Genomic DNA, 6,209 nt, shown 5'->3' on the forward strand with positions numbered 1-6,209 from the left:
GCTGGCCTTTTTTTATGGAGATTAGCAAGGAGACAAACTGAGCTTGTGTTCCAGTTAAGGAGAGAATAATGAATATTTATGTAAATATATAAAACTGCAGAGAAAATTGGATGTCAGTTTCTATTGGTTTTTTTCTTTACCTCTTTTGCTCTTTTTCTATATCTTTTATTGTTTCTTATAACCTGTAATAAAAGAATAAATAAAGAAAACCATTGCTTCTGGGCAGCATATCAAATTCACTTTAACAGAAAACATCTTGATTGCAAGAGCTGTGACACAATCATCCCCATCAAGAAAACCTGGCTGAAACATGAAATGAGGGAATTTTTAGCTTTCAAAACACACATATATAAACCAGCTTTCTTTTCTTCTCCTAATATAATAGCAAGGACAAAGCACAGCTTTTATTCCAATTGGACTTTATAAAATAATGGACAGCAATTGCACCTGAAATCATACTGTCTATTATGTGCCATAAAATACACCCATTTTTCTTTTTCTCTATCAAATAACCTGCTTTGTCTGCCGGAGTCTTAACACCTTTCAGAGTAGCAAGATAAAATATTTTTATCCCATTAATCTTACTACATTCCAGGGTGATTAGAGATTTTTCTCCCTAACACAGCTCATGCTTCATGGCTTGAGAAGGATTTGAAACTAGATCCCCCACACCGAATGCCAGACACTGCGTACTATCATATCACATTGAAACAGGGCCCCTCTGTTATTGCTGACATGAATCAAGCTCAGACACAACTGTTCAAGGGCTTGTTTACATATGATATACTCAAAATCAGCCTTCTCCAGCCTTCCATACTCCCCAAAGGGCCCCAGATTTAAGAAGGATACTCTAGATGAGATTATTAGACAACACACGTTGAGGTCAAAACATATATTGAGAGTGTTCAAACCTAAGAGTGTAGGTCATCAGTTGTACAACGGACTGAACTACTTAAGGTTATGGGATTTCTTTGGTGAAGTGCTTAATCATTTAACAACAAACTTGATTTGCACAATCTACCCAATACTTAAAGTAAGAATGAATAAACTGCAGATTTGGGTTCCCTTTCAGGCTTCCAGATCCCTAGTGCATTCTTCACAAAATGGGGAAAAGTCATCCCCCAAGTAACAAAAGGGATTCCCACCTACTTCTCAAAACGTATGACAGAGAAAGATAAAATTCCAATAAAGTTCAGAGTGACTCGCTATCTAATTAATGTGCATATTACTGCAGGTATGTGGTCAAACCAAATGAAAACATTCTCTTGTGCACATTCAAGTCATTCCCAGCTTATAGTAACCCTATTGTTATTGAAACCAAGGAACCTCAAAGGGACCCGGATATTTATTTATTTATTTACAATATTTATACCCCACCCTGCTCACCCCAAAGAGCGGCTTAAAGAACACACATACGGCAAACATTCAATGCCAATTATACAATTAACAAGGACAGACAACACGAATAGAGGTAAAGGCAGTTTTCCCATCTTATTCTGGTATTTTGGAGACTGTGCTCAACTCCTGCCATGGGGGGTGCTGTCGCTCCACCTTCCATGCCAAGGAGCATTCCTTCCCATCAATGTCCATAATTGCGCCTTTATTACCTCCCCGCTAAAAGCAGTATCTGTTTATCTACTTGCATTTTGCCTTTTGACCTGCTAGGTGAGCAGGTGAGCTGAGGCTAACAGTGGGTGCTCACCCCGCCAGGGCTTGAACTGCCCACCTTTCAATCAGCAGGAATTTTTTTGCAGCACAGTGACTTAGCCTGCTGTGCTAAGCTCGGCTAAACCCTCAACCCGCAATACCCGCAACCCGAGTCCCAAGAAGGGTCCCAGTCAGAGAGTCCATAGGTAACCTTTTTCCTAGAAACCCAGTTCGGATAATCTTTACAGACAACCTCTAGCCTGAATCTACAAAATTGCACAAGCACATATACACACACAAGGGCAAATCCTATCATTCCTTCAGGCAGCAGGCATAATCCCCTAACAATACTTCCATGCACACAACAATGAATTTAGACCAAAGGTATGAAAGTTGCCCAGTGTTCTGCCCTTGTGCATTTCTGGGAACCCACTCAAGCATGCCAACACCCATTGCCACCCATTGTTTCCCCAGCCTGGACCCTTTTTCCTGATCCAGTTTGGCAGAAATACAATAATTAGAACCCAGCAATTTGGACCCTATTTACATTCCTTTCCCCCTAGAGGTGGACCAAGAAACAGCCACAAACTTCAAATCGAGCAATGACAGTTTATTAGAGTTCCCGCCAGACTCTGAATCCAATCAGCAGCAGCGGCAAGCAGCGAGCTTTAATTAATCAGCATGTGGATCCTAGCCAGTATCAAACTACATCAATCAGCACTTGGGGAGGCAACAGGCCATTATTTTAATAGCTGTAAAAATCATGTAAATGTCTCCGTTTGTATCCCTTACCGTTATGTTAGATTTGAGAGCGCAGATTCTCCTGACATCCACTTTGGCCGAAGTGAATAAAACCTCTGTTCCTTGCCTTCACCTTGCTGTGCATTATTTTGGATTGCAGCTAGACATGCTGGGCCCCTGAACTCACAATTCTTGCGGAGCTGAAATCACATAACACTGTCATCGTTTTCTTGGCAAGATTTTTCCAGAGAGGAGTTACCATAACCTTCCTTTAAGGTTGAGAGAGAGCAACTACCCCAAGACCTCCCAGTGAGTTTATTTATTTATTTACCACATTTATTCCCCGCTCTTCTCACCTTGCAGGGCCCTCAAAATGGTTTACATACTTAGGCAACAATTCAATGCCAACAACGTACAACCAATAAAATAAAAATAAACATGTACATTATAAACAACCAATAAAGCATATCAACATTAAAATCATTAATTTAAATCACGCGATCCAGTACCATCGTCAAGTTTCCACATTCAAGTGGGAATTTGAACTCTAGCTACCCAGATTCTTGGACTAAAGACATCATATTCTGTCTGAACATAGAAACTAAGCAGAGTCAGCCCTAGTTAGTACTTGGGTGGGAGATTATCAACCAATAGTTGCTGCAGGCTATATTTCAGAGGAAAGAAATAGCAAAACCACCTCTGAGTATTCCTTACCTAAGAAAACCCTATGAAATTCATAATGTCACCATAAATCAACAGGTGATTATAAGGCACACACATACACAATCCTTGTTCAACACTGAATCTCACATAAACAACACATGCAAAAATAGGTGGAAGTAAATTTATTATTAGATTTCTATACCACCTTTCTCACCCTTGGGGGACTCAAAGCATAAAATGGCAAGATTCAATACCTCACATATATGTAATAATAATAATAATAATAATAATAATAATAATAATAATAATACTTTATTTATACCCCGCCAACATCTCCCCGTGGGGACTCGGGGCGGCTTACATGGGGCAGAGGCCCAAACATACATAGAACAAAACATAGGCAACATAATACAAATCACACTATAAAAAGATAAAACGGTAATACAATATATCAATTAAAACAAAAATGCAGGATAAAAAATTGCATTATGTAAAGATTACTATGAGCCTAGATGTAAATTGTACCATCTGACAACTGTAAATGGGCACGTTAAATTTCTTCATGCTCTGGGAAGTGAGAAATGCAAATGAGAACTTCCCAGATGTATGTGTAGCAACAGAACAAAACACACCCCCAATTTATCTGCGATTGTCTCATTTTATCATCTTTGTAAGAGATGCTTATGGTAAATCCAGTTGGAGAAGTACGTTTCCCACTCAGCCCCAAAGGTTATATAATTTTTTTCCTGCACATAATTTTTTTTTTCGTGTCAGGAGCAACCGGAGTTGCTTCTGGAGTGAGAGAATTGGCTGTCTGCAAGGACGTGGCCCAGGGGACGCCCGGATTTTTGATGTTTTACCATCTTTGTGGCAGGCTTCTCTCATGTCCCGGCATGGAGCTGGAGCTGATAGAGGGAGCTCATCCGCACTCTCCCCGGGTGGGATTCGAACCTGGCAGCCTTCAGGTCAGCAACCCACTCTTCAAGTCACAAGGCTTTTATCCCCTAGGCCATCTGAGGCTCCTTCTGCACATAATGATCAGTTGTGATGGGGTGTTTGCTAGACTGACAATTCACATTTATCAGGGTCATCACAATCCTATCCTAATATTTTCCACAGCTTACAAGCCATTCACCAACAGCTCCCAGGTTGGATCTACACTGCAGTTTAACTGCATTGAACTGGATTATATGGCAGTGTAGACTTATATAATGCAGTTCAATGCAGTTAAACTGCATTATTTGGCGATGTAGATCTAACCAACTCTCTCCAGTAAATGCCGTGAAGTTAAGCATTATTTCCTTCCATGTAAATGCATATTATATTGCATCCATTTGATTACATGTTAAAGTTATTTATTCAGAAATAAGTCCTATGGAATGTGACAGATTATATTCCCAAAAGAAGCATGAACAGGATTGTAGTCTTACGGCTCTTCCAGACTGGACAAATGTTTGGGATGTTGCAGCATTTATTATTATAGTGAGTCAGCTGTTGTTTATTGTTTTTTGAACAACCCAACTGACATTTCTGGACTATATTCTAGCAAATATCAGCACTAACTTCATAACTTTCCAATTGATTTATTTTTAATTTCAAGTCATATGGCAACAATGTCCTTCCTTCCTTCCTTCCTTCCTTCCTTCCTTCCTTCCTTCCTTCCTTCCTTCCTTCCTTCCTTCCTTCCTTCCTTCCTTCCTTCCTTCCTTCCTTCCTTCCTTCCTTTTGTTTCACTACATGGAAGTTGCTCTGAGTCTGATTGATATGATTCATAGAGTCAGGAGTGCCATGGCAACACATCCAAACAAGAGACTGAAAGAAGCTCTATACTGCAATCTTGCAGGTCAAGCCTTATACTGTCCACAGAAATCCAGGAGGTTAGTCACAGATGGATAAAATTGAAGGGTTGTTTTGATAGAAAGGAATAAGAGTGGGGAGCAGTGACTGGAAGGGAAGAGAGTGGCACTGGAAACTTCAGGAAGGAAGGAAAGATTACTCTGGTTCAGTCCTTGTTGCCCTTCAGTTCTAGCAAGAGATGATGGCATATCCAAACCGTATGGGATCTCTTCATGCAAGACAAAGCAAAGATTACCACAAGTGGGTTAGCTCCAAAGGCACTGAAAGATGGTACATGCAAAGAAGGATGCAGGAGAAAAATGTACCAGGAAAACCATTGCTTGACTATCAACAGCATCTCCACAGGTAAATGCTGGATTTCCTCTTGGATTATAGGTCAAGGTAAGCAATCACCCAAACCCATGGAGCCAGCCCCAGCCTAACGTGTTGATAACAAGTTTAAAAGGCCATGCTTTTAGATTAAACTCCCCAGCATCCCTTGTACAGCATGTCCATTCTCCATTTTTTGGCAAGCCTCTCAAAGGTGTTGTTGAAGGCTTTCATGGCCGGGATCACAGGGTTATTGTATGTCTTTCGGGCTGTGTGGCCATGTTCCAGAAGTATTCTCTCCTGACGTTTCGCCCACATCTATGGCAGGCATCCTCAAGGTTGTGAGGTATGGATAAACTAAGTAAGGAAAGGAAAGAATATATATCTGTGGTGAGTCCAGGGTGTGGCACCTGGACTGGGAAGCCAGCATTAATGTTGGCTCTAATCAAGAACTCCTCCATTAACTCCTCCACACAGCCCGTAAGACATACAACAACCCTCTCAAAGGTATTCTTGGCAAGATTTGTTCAGAGGTGGTTTGTATTTGCCTTCCTCTAGGGCTGAGACAGTGCCATTTGCCCAAGATCAGTCAATACATTTTGAGTTGTAGTCCAATTCTCAAAGCTCAATCCCATGCTGACTTTCTATTTTGAGTCAGCATGGTGTAGTGGTTTGAGTGTTGAAGTACCACTGGAGAACAGGGTTTGAATCCCCACTTGTTGTGGACTGCTCTTCTGATTTTGAGGGAGAAGAACGACAGGTGGGTGAAGAAGCGGCACCTGGGGATTTGGGGTTAAATGGCGAGCTAGAAGAAGAATGAGGAGGCAGATTTATCACAAATCCTATGTTTCTGGAACGTCAAAGGGAGAAAGAAGCCAGAAGGAGATCAGCTAGGCTAGCAGAGAAAATGCTGAGCAATTAGACTGCACCCTAGAGATGGCTGTTTTGGGAATCTCAGTTCTATAAAAGTAGCAAAGTCAATAATTGATAAA

Source organism: Anolis carolinensis, chromosome 2 (genome assembly GCF_035594765.1).
Source record: "Anolis carolinensis isolate JA03-04 chromosome 2, rAnoCar3.1.pri, whole genome shotgun sequence".
Taxonomy (NCBI): domain Eukaryota; kingdom Metazoa; phylum Chordata; class Lepidosauria; order Squamata; family Dactyloidae; genus Anolis; species Anolis carolinensis.